The 15,307-nt window shown below is 37.0% G+C and overlaps 1 pseudogene; it reads left to right on the top strand.

Moving 5' to 3' along the window:
* The first annotated feature begins 328 nt into the window (after positions 1 to 328).
* On the top strand, positions 329 to 12,090 carry Gm43978 (annotated as a pseudogene).
* The last annotated feature ends 3,217 nt before the right edge of the window (positions 12,091 to 15,307 follow it).

The raw sequence follows: 15,307 nt of genomic DNA, 5'->3' as shown, positions 1-15,307 counted from the left end.
AATAAAGTTTGAGAGAAGCAAATTGCTGGAGAGAGGATGACAGAGGCCTTCTGGGTCCAAGAGAGAGAGAAAATTCAGGAAGAAGGAATGGGCCCTTTTTTGATGGTGGGGCTGGAGCAAAGGGATGTACCATTTGCCTCCAGGACCTGTTAGTTCTGGTGGTGGAATCCACTTGAATCCATCGCAGAATATTTCTAACATAGACTATTTGATGTGTTTAGGAGAATATATTCTGTACCCAGCAGTTGTGTTAGCTGGTGATTCTAAACTATGACTCTATGGTGTTTTACATTAAAGATTACTGAGGTGGGCTGTAAGGGATAGAGCTATGACTATAGCAGGCAGGCCACAGGAGACAGGTAAATGGGAATGTGAGAAGTTCAACAATGATTGAATCTTGGGAAACTGGGAAGAGTGTGGATTGAATATAACTATGGGGGCACAGACTACCATTGCTGACACATAGCTGGCATTAGTGTGGATATTAAATAATTACACTTTAGAGAAAATGGAAAAGTAACAAATGAAGGTATACACTTGAAAAGGTTTGTATCATAATTACAACAGATCTCTCTATATAGTCTCTCTCTTTTTTATTGCTTCTTGATGACCTTTATATTCAGAGTCATCCTCCACACTTGTTCTAGCTTTAGTCAGCACCATTATTTCAAAACACGTGTGAACATTTCTCTGCATGGTGAGGAGCTATCAAAGCATCAATAGGAAGCCTATATTCTAGTAATTCAGTACAATATAAATGTGGAAGAGCACAGAATTCAAGTTTCTGGTTTGTTGAGGTTTCTGTGTAAGCCTATGCATGCAATTTTTTTATTACATATTTTCCTCAATTACATTTCCAATGCTACATAGTCTCTTAAAGCGAGAATATCTTAGACAATTATGAGGCTGACTCAAAAAAAAAAAAAAAAAAAAAACACATATACCAGCCCATGTTATTATACCAAACAAGACTCTCAATCACCTCGATGGAGAAATCAACATATTCCAAGTCAAAAGCAATTTAAACAATAGCTTTTCACTAAAAAAGCCCTACAGAGGATAATAAAAGAAAAACTCTGAAAAAAAATTAAAAGAGGGAATCTTCTCTCCACCATGATCAAGAAATTAATCTTTGCACAACAAACCCAAGAAAATAGGACCATACAAATATAATTCTTCCTCTAACAACAAAAATATCGTGAAGCAACAATCATTAGTTTTTAATATCTCACAACATCCATGGATTCAAATCCCTAATAAAAAGACACAGCCAAAGGCACTTAATAAGGAAAAAAAAAAAGACCCAGAATTTTTTCTGCATACAGAAAACACACTTTAGTATTAAATATAGACACTACCTCAGGGTCAAAGGCTGAAAATGATTCCAAGAAAATAATCACGAAAAATAAGCTGTAGTAGACATTGTAATAGCCAATAAAATGGACTTTCAACCAAAAGTTAGCAAATAAATTCTCATACTCAAAAAAGGAAAAATCTAAGAAGACAAAATTAATTCTGAATACCTATGCCTCAAATGCAAGGGCACCCATATCCATAAAAGAAACTTTACTAAAGCTCAAAATATACCTTCAACCTCCCACAAAAAATTGTGAGAGACTTCAATATCCAACTCTCACTAATGGACAAATCAGGGAAAACGAAACTAAACAGAGACACCTTTTACCTTAAAATAAATGAACATAACTCTTCTAAGCACCTCATGGTACCTTCTCTAAAATTGACCATAAAATTGGTCACAAAACAAGTCTCAACAGATACAAGAAGATTGGATTAATCACATGGATTCTATCATGTCACCAGGGATTAAGGCTTCTCTTCAATAACAATGTAAACAATAGAACGTCCATATACCCATAGAACCTGGCCACTCTCTACTCAGTGATAACATGGCCAGGAATAACATAAGGAATGAAATTAAAGACTTACTGGCATTTGACAACATTGAAGGTACAGCATATCCAAACTTATGAGATACAATGAAAGCACTGCTAGGAGGAAATCTCATAGCACTGAGTGGCTTCATAAAGAAGTTGGAGAGGTTCTACACTAGCAACTTAACAGCACACCTGAGAGCCCTAAAACAAAAAGGAGTAAAGACACCCAAGAAGATTAGATGGCAGAAAATGATCAAACTCAGGGCTGAAATCAACCAAGTCAAAACAAAGAGAAATATACAAAGAATCAACAAAACTCAGAGATGATTATTTGAGAAAATCAACATGATTAATGAATCCTTATCTCAACTAACTAAATGGCACAGAAAAAGTATCTACATTATCAAAATCAAAATTGAAAGGTGAGATATAATAGTAGAAAATGAGGAAATTCCCAAATCATCAATTCCATCTACAATCACCCATATTGAACAAAACTGAAAATTTTAAAGGAAATGGTCAATTTTCTACAGAGACACCAGGTACAAAGTTTAGATCAGCATCAGATAAAGTATCTAAACAGTCTAATAACAGGTAAAGAAATAGAAGGAGTCATTAAACTTATACAAAACAAAGCAAATCAAAACAAATCAACAAAACAAAAAAAAGAAAACAAACAAACAGGACCAAATGTTTTTAGTGCAAAATTTAATCAGACTTTCAATATTAATATTAAATATCCTCACCCTAATCCAAAAAATAGAAACTGAAAGAACTCTATTCCATTTGTTCTATTGAGCTAGATTTATTCTGATACCTAAACAATAAAAATACCCAACAAAGAAAACTTCAAAGCAATTTGACATATGATTCCTGATATAACAATATTTAATAAAAGTTTCTAAAACCAAATTCAATAATAATAAAAATATCATTCATTTTGGTGAAGTCCACTTTATCTAAGGGATGTTTCAGTATATTGAAATCCATCAAGGTCATCCACTATAATAAAAACTCAAAAAAAAATCTCATGATCATCTCATCAGATGCTGAAAATGCATTTTACAAAATTCAAAACCCTTTCATATGAAAAGTCTTGGAATGATCATATATGGCCCACTACGGCCATACATAAACCTAAAAAAACCAGTATACAGTAAATCAATAACCAGACCCAAACTAAATGGCATTAGACGGGACTTCCCATTCCCTCCTATCTATTCAGGATAGTACTTGGTGCTCTAGCCAGAGCAGTTAGACAACAAAAGTATATCAAAGGGATACAAACTGAAAAGGAAAACGTTAAGATATTACTCTTTGTTGGTGATATGGTAGTTTTCTTAAGTGACCAAAAAAATTCCAGGATTGAACTCCTACAGTGGATAAACAACTTCAGCAAAGTGATTGAATATAAAATTAACAAAAACAAATCAGTAGCTTTCCTCTACTCAAAGAATACATGGTATGAGAAAGAAATTAGAGAAACTAGACCCTTCACTTTAGCCAAAATAGTATAAAATATCTTGGTGTGACTCTAAGATGGAAAGATCTCCCATGCTCAAGTTTGGACGGATTAATATAGTCAAATGGCTTTCTTGCTGAAAGCAAAATACAGACTCAATGTAGTCCCCATCAAAATTTCAATTCAATACTTCACAGAGTTAGGAAGAGTAATTTGAAGATTAATATGGAATAACAAACAACCTATGATAGCAAAAACTTTTCTCAACAATTAAAAAAAAAAAAACACACACACACACTTTGGTGGAATCACCATGCCTGACCTCATTTTGCAATGCAGAGCAATTGTGACTACATCTTTCATGATACTGGTATAGCAACAGACATGTAGAACTATGGAATAGATTGAAGACCCAGAAATGAATGCACAAACCTATGGTCACTTGATCTTTGACAATGGAGCTTAAATCATCCCGGGGAAAAAGGACAGCATTTAGAACAAAAGGTGCTGACTCAACTGGCTGTTATCATGTTTAAGAATGTGAATTGATCCATTCTTATCTTTTGTCGAAAGCTCAAGTCTAAATGGATCAAGGTACACCACATAAAACCATAGACATTGAAAATTATAGAAGAGAAATTTGGGAAAAGCATCAAAGATATGGAAAGAGGGGAACAATACCGGAACAGAATTGCAATGGCTTGTTCTGTAAGATTGAGACTCCATAAATGGGACCTCATAAAACTGAAAATTTTTCTGTAAGGGAAAAGACACTGTCAACAAGACAAAAAAGCCACCAACAGATTTGGAAAGTATCCTTACCAAGCCTTAATCCAATAGGGGATTAATATCCAATATATAAAAAGAGCTCAAGAAGCTAAACTCCAGAAATTCAAATAACCCCATTAAAAATGGGGTACAGAGATAAAGAAAGAATTCTCAACTGAGCAATATCAAAGGGCTGAAAACACTTGAAAAAAATGTTCAACATCCTTAATCACAAGGGAAGTGCAAATCAAAATAAACTTGAGATTCCACCTCAGACCACTCAGAATGGCTAGCATGAAAAATTCAATTGACAGCAGAGGCTGGTGAGGATGTGGAGAAAGAACACTCCTCCATTACTGGTGGAATTGCAAGCTTGTACAACCACTCTTAAAATAAGCCTGGGATACTTCAGACAACTGGACTAGTACTAAGGGCAGATCCAGCAATAACTCTCCTGGGTATATAACCAGAAATCATTCCAATTTGTAATAAGAACATATGCTCCTCTATGTTCATAGAAACCCTATTTATTGATTCTTGATCTTGCAGCACGAGCCATTGCTGTTCTATTCAGGAATTATAACCCTGTACCCATATCTTCGCATGCTCCACTATGTTCATAGCAGCCTTATTTATAATAGCCAGAAGCTGGAAAGAATCCAGATGCCCCTGAACAGAGGAATGGATACAGAAATTGTGGTACATTTACACAATGGAGCACTACTCAGCTATTAAAAAGAATGAATTTATGAAATTCCTAGGCAAATGGATGGACCTGGAGGGCATCATCCTGAGTGAGGTAACCCAATCACAAAGGAACGCTCACAATATGTACTCACTGATAAGTGGATATTAGCCCAGAAACTTAGGATACCCAAGATATAAGATACAATTTGCTAAACACATTAAACTCAAGAGAACAAATACCAAAGTGTGGATACTTTGCCCCTTCTTAGAATAGGAAACAAAAGACCCATGGAAGGAGTTACAGAAACAAAATTTGGAAGTGTGACGAAAGGATGGACCATCTAGTGATTGCCATATCCAGAGATCCATCCCATGATCAACTTCCAAACGCTGACACCATTGCATACACTAGCAAGATTTTGCTGAAAGGACCCAGATATAGCTGTCTCTTGTGAGACTATGCCAGGGCCTAGCAAACACAGAAGTGGATGCTCACAGCCAGCTATTGAATGGACCACATGGCCCCCAGTGGAGGAACTAGAGAAAGCACCCTAGGAACTAAAGGGAACTGCAACCCTATATGTGGAACAACAATATGAACTAAGCAGTACCCCGGAGCTCTTGACTCTTGCTGCATATGTATCAAAAGATGGCCTTAGTCGGCCATCACTGCAAAGAGAGGCCCATTGGACTTTCAAACTTTATATGCCCCAGTACATGGGAACGCCAGGGCCAAAATGTGGGAGTGGGTGGGTAGGGGAGTTGGGGGGGGTGGGTATGGGGGACTTTTGGTATAGCATTGGAAATGTAAATGAGCTAAATACCTAATAAAAATGGAACAAAATAAAATAAAATAAAAGAAACCCTATTTATAATAAGCATAAGGTGGAGATAAACCAGATGTCCCTCAATAGTTGAATGGATATAGAAAATATGGTACAAGTACACAGTGAATTGCTACTCAACTGTTAAAAACAACAAATTTATGAAATTCTTAGGCAAATGGATGGATCTGGAGTATATTATCCTGAGTGAGGTACCCAATCACACACACACACACACAAAAAAAAAAAAAAAAACATGATATGTACTCACTGAAAAGTGGATATTAGCTCAGAAACTTAGAATACCCAAAATAAAATTTGAATAACACATGAATCTTAAGAAGATGGAAGAACAAAGTGTGGGAACTTTGCTCCTTCTTAGAATGGGGAACAAAATACCCATGGAAGAAGTTACAGAGTCAGAGTTTGGAACTAAGAGGGGAAGAAGGACCATTCAGAGCCTGCCCCACCCAGTGATCCATCCTATCAACAAACACCAAACCCAGACACTATTGTATATTTGATCAAGATTTTTCTGACAGGACCCTGATTTAGCTGTCTCTTTTGAAGCTATGCCAGTGCCTGGCAAATACAGAAGTGGAAGCTCACAGCCATCTATTCGATGGAACACAAGTCCTAAATGAAGGAGCTTCTGAAAGTACCCAAGTAACTAAAGGGGTCTGCAACCCTAGAGGAAGAACCATGATATGAACTAAACAATACACCCCAGAGTTTGTGTCTCTATTTGCATAGGTAGCCAAGGATGGCCTAGTCAGCCCTCAAAGGGAAGACAGGCTCTTTGTCTTGCAAACTTTATATGTCCTAGTACAGGGGAACACCAGGGCATAGAAGTGGGAGTGGGTGGGTAGGGGAGCAGGGGTAAGGGAGAGAATAGGGGATTTTCAGGATAGTATTTTAAATGTGAATGAAGAAAATTCATAATAATAACTAGAAAAAGGAAAAAAATGAATTAATAAAAAATATTGGTGTATTCTAAAGCTGAGAAACTGAAAAAATATACTTAGAAATTCATATTTTCTTGAGCAAATTGAAAATATCTTTGTAGTAGATGAGGCTTAAATAAGGCAATTCATTTTATATCAATCTTATTCTTTAATAGAAAATAATTTGCTGAATTTAAGGATAAGACGATTTCAGCAATATAGCCATCTCTTCCTTCGTTATTTTGTAAACAGTTCTATTACAGAATGTATGCCTCTACAGATTATTGATCTAATTTGTTTTTCTAACGTTTCGGTTAAATTTTGGAAGGTTTTACATTTGGCATAATTCGTTCTAAAATCTTTTCCTTTAATTAATCATATGTATTTTATTTCGGTCTTTTTAATTAATTCTTGTATTTATCTTATTCAAGAGTGGTGGCCCTTGACATCAAAAGAAGTTATGAGAATCCCCTTGAAGTGGGAGACATCCAACTTTGTGAACAATTTTATGTTCTGGAAAGAGAAGTTGTTTCCCCTGAACTTCAATCAGTGCTCTCAATTGCTACTCATCTCTTCAAAAGCCTCGATTCTTTGGTTCTAACTTGGAAATATTGTTCTTTTAAGTACAAAACACTGTCGACAAGTACAGGCATATTTTTATTTTAAATTAAAAAAATGAAAATGATTGCATGACAGTACAACTCTTTTTTTTATTCGCTTCATGACTTTTATTTATTTATTTATTTTATTATATATATTCTTCAATTACATTTCCAATGCTATCCCAAAAGTCTCCACCCCCTCCCCCCCTACTCTCCCACCCCCATTCCCATTTTTTGGCCCTGGCGTTCCCGTGTACTGGGGCATATAAAGTTTGCCTGACCAATGGGCCTTCTTTCCAGTGATGGCCAACTAGGTCATCTATTGATACATATGCAGCTAGAGTCAAGAGCTCTGGGGTACTGGTTAGTTCATAATGTTGTTCCACCGATAGGGTTGCAGATCTCTTTAGCTCCTTGGATACTTTCTCTAGCTCCTCCATTGGGGGCCCTGTGATCCATCCAATAGTTGACTGTGAGCATCCACTTCTGTGTTTGCTAGGCCCTGGCCTAGATGCACAAGGGACAGCTATATCACCATCCTTGCAACAAAGGCTTGTTAGTGTATGCAATGGTGTCAGCATTTGGAAGTTGATTATGTGGTGGATCCCTGGATATAGCATTCTCTAGATGGACCATCCTTTTGTCTCAGCTCCAAACTTTGTCTCTGTAACTCCTTCCATGGGTGATTGTTTCCAATTCTAAGAATGAGCAAAGTGTCCACACTTTGGTCTTTGTTCTTCTTCAGTTTCATATGTTTTGCATATTGTACCTTATATCTCCCTATACTAAGTTTCTGGGTTAATATCCACTTATCACTGAGTACACGTCATTTGAGTTCTTTTGTGATTGGGTTACCTCACTCAGGATGATTCCCTAAAGGTCCAACCATTTGAGTAGGAATTTCGTAAATTCATTCTTTTTAATATTTGAGTAGTACTCCATTGTTTAAATGTACCACATTTTTTTGTATCCATTTCTCTGTTGAGGGACATCTAGGTTCTTTCCAGCTTCTGGCTATAATAAATAAGGCTGTTATGAACATAGTTGAGCATGTGTCCTTTTTACCGGTTGGGACATCTTCTGGATAAATGCCCAGGAGAGGTATTGCGGGATCTTCTGGTAGTACTATGTTCAATTTTCTGAGGAACCGCCAGACTGATTTCCAGAGTGGTTGTACAAGCTTGCAATCCCACCAACAATGGAGGAGTGTTCCTCTTCCTCCACATCCTCGCCAGCCTCTGCTGTCACCTGAATTTTTCACCTTAGCCATTCTGACTGGTGTGACATGGAATCTCAGGGTTGTTCTGATTTGCATTTCTCTGATGATTAAGGACATTTTAGATTAAGGAACATTTTTTCAGGTGTTTCTCAGCCTTTTGGTATTTCTTGGGTGAGAATTCTTTGTTCAGTTCTGAGCCCCATTTTTAAGGGGGTTATTTGATTTTCTGGAATCCACCCTCTTGAATTCTTTATATATATTGGATATTAGTCCCCTATCTGATTTAAGATAGATAAAGATCCTTTCCCAATCTGTTGGTGGTCTTTTTGTCTTATTGACTGTGTCTTTTACCTTGCAGAAGATTTGTAGTTTCATGAGGTCCCATTTGTCAATCCTCGATCTTACAGCACAAGCCATTGCTGTTCTATTCAGGAATTTTTTTCCCTGTGCCCATATCTTCTAGAATTTTCCCCACTTTCTCCTCTATAAGTTTCAGTGTCTCTGGTTTTATGTGAAGTTCCTTGATCCACTTAGATTTGACCTTAGTACAAGGAGAGAGAAATGGATCTATTCACATTCTTCTACATGATAACATCCAGTTGTGCCAGCACCATTTGTTCAAAATGCTGTCTTTCTTCCACTGGATGGTTTTAGCTCCCTTGTCGAAGATCAAGTGACCATAGGTGTGTGGGTTCATTTCTGGGTCTTCAATTCTATTCCATTGGTGTACTTGTCTGTCACTATACCAGTACCATGCAGTTTTTACCACAATTGCTCTGTAGTAAAATTTTAGGTCAGGCATGGTGATTCCACCAGAGGTACTTTTATCCTTGAGAAGAGCTTTTGTTATCCTAGGTTCTCTGTTATTTCAGATGAATTTCCAGATTGCTCTTTCTAATTCGTTGAAGAATTGAGTTGGAATTTTGATGGGGATTGCATTGAATCTGTAGATTGCTTTTGGCAAGATAGCCATTTTTACAATATTAATCCTGCCAATCCATGAGCATGGGAGATCTTTTCATCTTCTGAGATCTTGTTTAATTTCGTTCTTCAGGGACTTGAAGTTGTTATCATACAGATCTTTCACTTCCTTAGAGTCACGCCAAGATATTTTATATTATTTGTGATTATTGAGAAGGGTGTTGTTTCCCTAATTTCTTACTCAACCTGTCTATTCTTTATGTAGAGAAAGGCCATTGACTTGTTTGAGTTAATTTTATATCCAGCTACTTCACCAAAGCTGTTTATCAGGTTTAGGAGTTCTCTGGTGGAATTTTTAGGGTCACTTATATATACTATCATATCATCTGCAAAAAGTGATATTTTGACTTCATCTTTTCCAATTTGGATTTCCCTTGATCTCCTTTTGTTGTCGAATTGCTCTGGCTAGGAACAACTCTTAATACCTCATTAAGGAGACATTGTTTTAAATCTTATCCCTAATTAGTCTAGTTTCTACGACAAGAATTACTTAAAATATTATCCCAATTTAGAAGTATAGAGGACTGATTTCCTGGGCTGTATCATGCCACTTGCTATTTTAAATGTCTCCAACCCCGGATTACCACTTTTAAGGTAACTTTCTGTTACAAATGTTACACCTTTTTAATCATACCAAATATCTTGTAAGCCAATATTGTATAACCAAAAGATGCAGATCATATTTATACCTTTAATAGAAGTCAGAAACAAAATGAAGGAGCTACATGATTCTTATACATTTAGACCAAACAAAATTTTTACTTTTTCTTGCTTTCTCTAGTTTTAAGAGAGAAAGAAATGTATCATTTTCTAAACGCAATAATCACAACTTCAGAGATTATGTTTTCCTAGGGAAAAACAGCTATCAGCTCATTTCCCCTTGATTTGAGAAGTAGCTGCTCCCGTTAAAAGGAGATTTTCAGCAGTGCTTTTTTATTTATTTATTTTTTTTTTTGCTTGATTTCTGGCTAATGGTGCTAGTTAACTTATACCAGGCCAAGCTGTGCTAAGACTGAATCAAGAGATGGATAGCTAGCACATGCTTCTTTAAACATTTTGTTTCATTTTAACATGAAACATAGAACAACAGTCACTCAGACAATGAATGAAAAACAGACACAAATTGACACATGGAAAGATTGGTGTGCAACAAAGACAGGCAATATGTGGAGGGAAGAGAACTTGATGTAACTAGAACTAAGTATATCTCCAGTAGGGGCCAGAATGGTCAGGCATTATCTCTCCTGATTTTGTCATGTTCCTTGTAGCTCTCTCTCTCTCTCTCTCTCAATCTCTCTCTCTCTCTCTCTCTCTCTCTCTCTCTCTCTCTCTCTCTCTCTCTCTCTTTCTCTCTCTCTCATGTCATTTGTATATTTAACATCTATTTCTTGTTTTTTTATTCTTTCCATCCTATTCTATTCTATTCTATTCTATTCTATTCTATTCTATTCTATTCTATTCTATTCTATTCTATTCTATTCTATTTTGTATTCCTTTATACCCTATTCCTCTTGCCTGAAGTAGCTCCTGGAGGCTGTGGTCAATTGCCTATATAATGGTGCCCTTCCCAATGTGCTGTTTCCCCTAGCTCATATCAGCATTGGATTGATGCTTTCTTTGAATAGCCTGTATCCTTTTTGCACCCTTTCAATCAACAGCTTTCAAAAGACAAAATTTATAGTGCTAACATTAATGCTGTATGTTGCATACCACAATACATGATAAATATGTTCTACAGTTTTCTGTGGAAACACACAGAAAAGAGTGTCCCTCAGTTGGTATCCCAATGTCCAGGTCCTTCATTTGGGTGCCACATGGAGCCATCCAGAGGCCATTAAGGACCACTTACACCTGGAAGGAGAGGTGGAATGGAATATAGTGGGCAGACAAGAGAAATAATGAAGAGAGTCCAAGTTCTTTGATCAAGGTTTGATGCTTTTTTGTTTGTTTGTTTTTTTCTGAATAGGATGAAAAATCAAAAGGTCCATCCCTTTGTTTCCAGTGGGTTCTGTTGTGTGTTTCAGCAGGATTGAGTTGCAAAGTAAGCTTTCTGGCAGTCCTCTTCTGCAGGAAGCTGTGGATGTGGAAGACAGAAGACATGCATCTAGGTCTGAAGACTCCACCCTAGATGGGCTAGGTTGGTTTAAGACTGTGGCAAATAATTAACATCTGGCTAGCCACTCAAGGCTTGGGGAAGGGTACATTATTCCAGAGAACATTCTGGGGACAATTAATGGGACAGTCAAGCTGGTTGATTTTGTCCTAGCCAATATCTATTGCTACCAAATCACCCTCATGCCTGTGGTTGTTCTGTTCTTTGACTGGGCTCCTGAAATTCGTCTGCAGGCTACAGGAGTAACACCTGTGGACATGTGTTGTGTTGTGTGTATCTACTCAGAGATGTTTTGTTGTAAGCCTCTCTTCTGTGGAAAATCTGATGCTGACAAATTGTGCAAAAATTTTTGATCTCATTTAATTGCCTTCAGAGGATGACTGGCCTCCATAGGTATATCTACCTTGGAAACCTCTTGTACCCAGAAGGCCACTGCAGTTAGTGCTTCCAGAAATGGAAGAATCTGTAGCACAGCTGCTTAAGAAAATGCTGACCTTTAACCCACATAAGTTAATCTCTGCCTTTTGAGCTATGCAACACTCTACACAAAGAGGAATTTAACCCTGAGTTAGAAGTATGGCACTCTGTAGAGTGAATATCATTGAACACCCAGGCTCCACCTTCCCCTGAGGCTCTGTAGAGTACTCCGCACTTTTTTCTAAAATAGATTATTTTGAACCTTAAATGACAGTTCCCCAGTTATCTTGCCCTCTTATTTCTCTACAATAAAAGGCAGGCATACCTGTCTTCTTCACTCTCTGATTTATATTGGCATGTTTTTTATGCAACAAAATAAAACAAGACAAGATGAAAAAAGATAGGGTTACATGTCCAAGAGAAAAGCCCCATGTCAAGACCTAGCAAAGAAGCTATCATCTAAAATCCAGTAGAAATGTCAAGAAAATATGGCCAGTAATATTAGACTTCTGATATTGAAAACTATAATACAAATTTCTGTTGCTAATTCCACCAAATCATTATTTTATTTCAAACTTAAGAAACTGAAAATGATGAGAACAGGAATAGAGTCTTGACACCTGTGAAGTGGACCTATTTTATACATTTACTCATGGCTGCTCTCACCTACACAAACCTGACTGCCCTGCAAGAGGGTACAGTATTTTGGTTACCCTGAACCTTCCTAAAGGTCTCCCATGTCAGTGCCTGTAGAATGGAATTTGTTGTATTTGTAGAGTTTCTCAGTGATATTTTTCTATCATAATACAAAAATCTCTTTCACATTCTGCTGAGACTGGAGAAGGTCAGGAAAAGGGCAACTTAAGTTCAACCTATTGATATTTAAAAGAATAAGAGACTGTGTTCCAGACTCAGCAACCTTAAGGTAAATAGACTTCCAAAAGGACTACAGTTTCCTCCACTGATTTCCATTTCTGTTCCTACAGCACATTACTTTCCCCTCATAATGTCTGGCATATGATTCTCTTCCAAAATATGTATGCAAAAGCAGAGACAATCAAGATAATTAATATAAGGACCTGAAAGAACAAGTACCTATGATATCTTCTCATAAAAACAAATGAGTCCAGAAAAAAATCACGTCATTTTCAATTGTATAGAGAAGAAATTTTAAGTTCAAAAATGTTCCCTATTGAGAATACATGCATGAAAATTTGTGTTAAAGGCATCAGTCTCGTCTTCGTATAATTGTTACATTATCTATAGAGAGACCCACTGTTCACTTTCTTTATATTAGTAATCTGTATATATTAGAAAAGTGCAGAATTGGCCCTTGTGTGCAGAGCATAGCACCCAAGAGAAGTCAATACTTGACAAGAATCCACGTTAAGTATCAGATGTCTTGAAGTTCTTCTCAGCTATTCGAGATTCCTGTTGCAAATTATCTACCTACATCTATATCACATTTATTTTTTTTCGGTCAGGAGGAGAGTTTGGCTTCTTGAGTTCTTTACATATTGAAGATATTGACATTCTATGTGATATGAGACTAGTAAAATCTTTTTTTTTTTGTCCAATCTGTAGTTTGCAGAATTATCCTTTGCCTTACAGAAGGTTTTCAGTTTCATAACGTCCAATTTATCAGTTCTTGATCTTAGAGACTGAACCATTGTAGTTTTGTTTAATAAATCTCCACCCCAACAATTTCTCCTGCCGATGAGTTCAAGGTTATTTCCTACTTTCTCTTCTATTAGATTCAGTGTGTGTGGTTTTATGTTGAGTGAACTAAATAGATAATTCACAACAGAGGAATCTCAAATAACCAAGAAGCACTTACTTAAAGAAATGTTCAAAGTTCTTAGTGATCAAGGAAATTAAAAAAAACCCTGAGATTCCACCTTTCATCAAATCAGAATGGCTAAGATGCTATGGTGTACTTACATACAGGAGCCTAGCACATCTACCCTCTGAAAGCCCGAACAAGCAGCTGACTGAGACAGACACAGATACTTACTCCTATCCAATGAATAGAAGCAAGGAACTCTTTTAGATGAATTCTGGAAAGGCTGGACACATATTCAGCAGTGGTCTATCTCTTCTGGTCACTGTGAGAGAAGACACACATAACCTGGAGTTATTTGGGGTCCAATGGAGTAGGAAGTCCTGGAAGGGTAGGTGGATGGAAACATTCTCTTGGAGATGGGGGGGTTTGGTGGGTGAATGTGATGAGGAACTCCTGGAGGATAACGAGGAGCAAGAGATCTTGACTGTAAAAAATGATTAAAGATAAAAAAGTCAGCTGTCCTTCTCTAATGTGGTTTCCTACAAATTGTCTCCAAGTCTGCATAAGGTGAGCAAAGCAAAATATGCACACAAACAAAACAAAACAAAACAAATAGGAAAAAACAACCACTTCCATTGAGTTTCAGAGTATGATGCAAATATCTAGAGGAAACTCTTTACCATTATGGACTTTAAATAACTCTAGGATTTCCAGCAACTATGCAACAACTTTCTTTCTAATAATATTCTACCAATATCTTATCAATAATGTATGCCAGAATACAACCTTCTAAATTGAAAAATAATTTGAAAAAGAATTCAGAACAAGGTTTTATTGAGTGCCATCTCTATTCATCACTCATTTTCTGAAAGAGGCTTAAGAACTCATCCTGCAAAGTGGATAATAATCCACTAGGAAGATCTATAATGTCAACTCACCTGGACTCCAGGGAACTCCCAGTGACTAATGCACCAAACAAAGAGCATATGCAGAGTGGTCAGATCCTCCATACCCACCACTGTCACCTGTCACAGATGTAGCAGAAGACTTCCTGGGCTGGCCTCAGTTAGAGAGGACATGCTGAATCCTGTAGGGACTTGATGCTTGAGTGAAGGAGGATGCATGTGCAGGTTGTGTGGGGTTACCCTCTCAGAGACATAGGGGATTGGTGTAGAGTGAAGAACTATGCATGGGGGGCAGAAGGAGGGGAATAAATATATATAAATAAATTACTAAATAAAAATAGAAAAGAACTGAGCCTCTAACCTACACAGAAACAGCAGTTCTATTTTGTTCAAGTTCCCAATTCCTGGGAAGTTTCCTGTCCTGAATTCTCTGATTCTACAGCTTGCTCACTGGCAGTTTTATAACATATCCTTTGAGACTCAATGAAATTCTCACGAATATCTTTTCATAGACATGTGAATTGTGTTGATTCTGATCTGAAGAATGTCATGAATACACCTTCAATACACTGAAAAAGACCATTGATGGTAACTTCCTCCTGTCTTTGATATAAGTATTACATATTACAAAAAATGTTTCGTAGTAAATGACCAAATTTGACTTTCAGCATGAACATGAGGACCCCAATGGAGAAGGTAGGGGAAGG

This window comes from Mus musculus, chromosome 6 (genome assembly GCF_000001635.26).
Source record: "Mus musculus strain C57BL/6J chromosome 6, GRCm38.p6 C57BL/6J".
Classification (NCBI taxonomy): Eukaryota; Metazoa; Chordata; class Mammalia; order Rodentia; family Muridae; genus Mus; species Mus musculus.
Note: the sequence above shows the minus strand (reverse complement) of the source record. Positions and strands in the feature narration are given on the sequence as shown.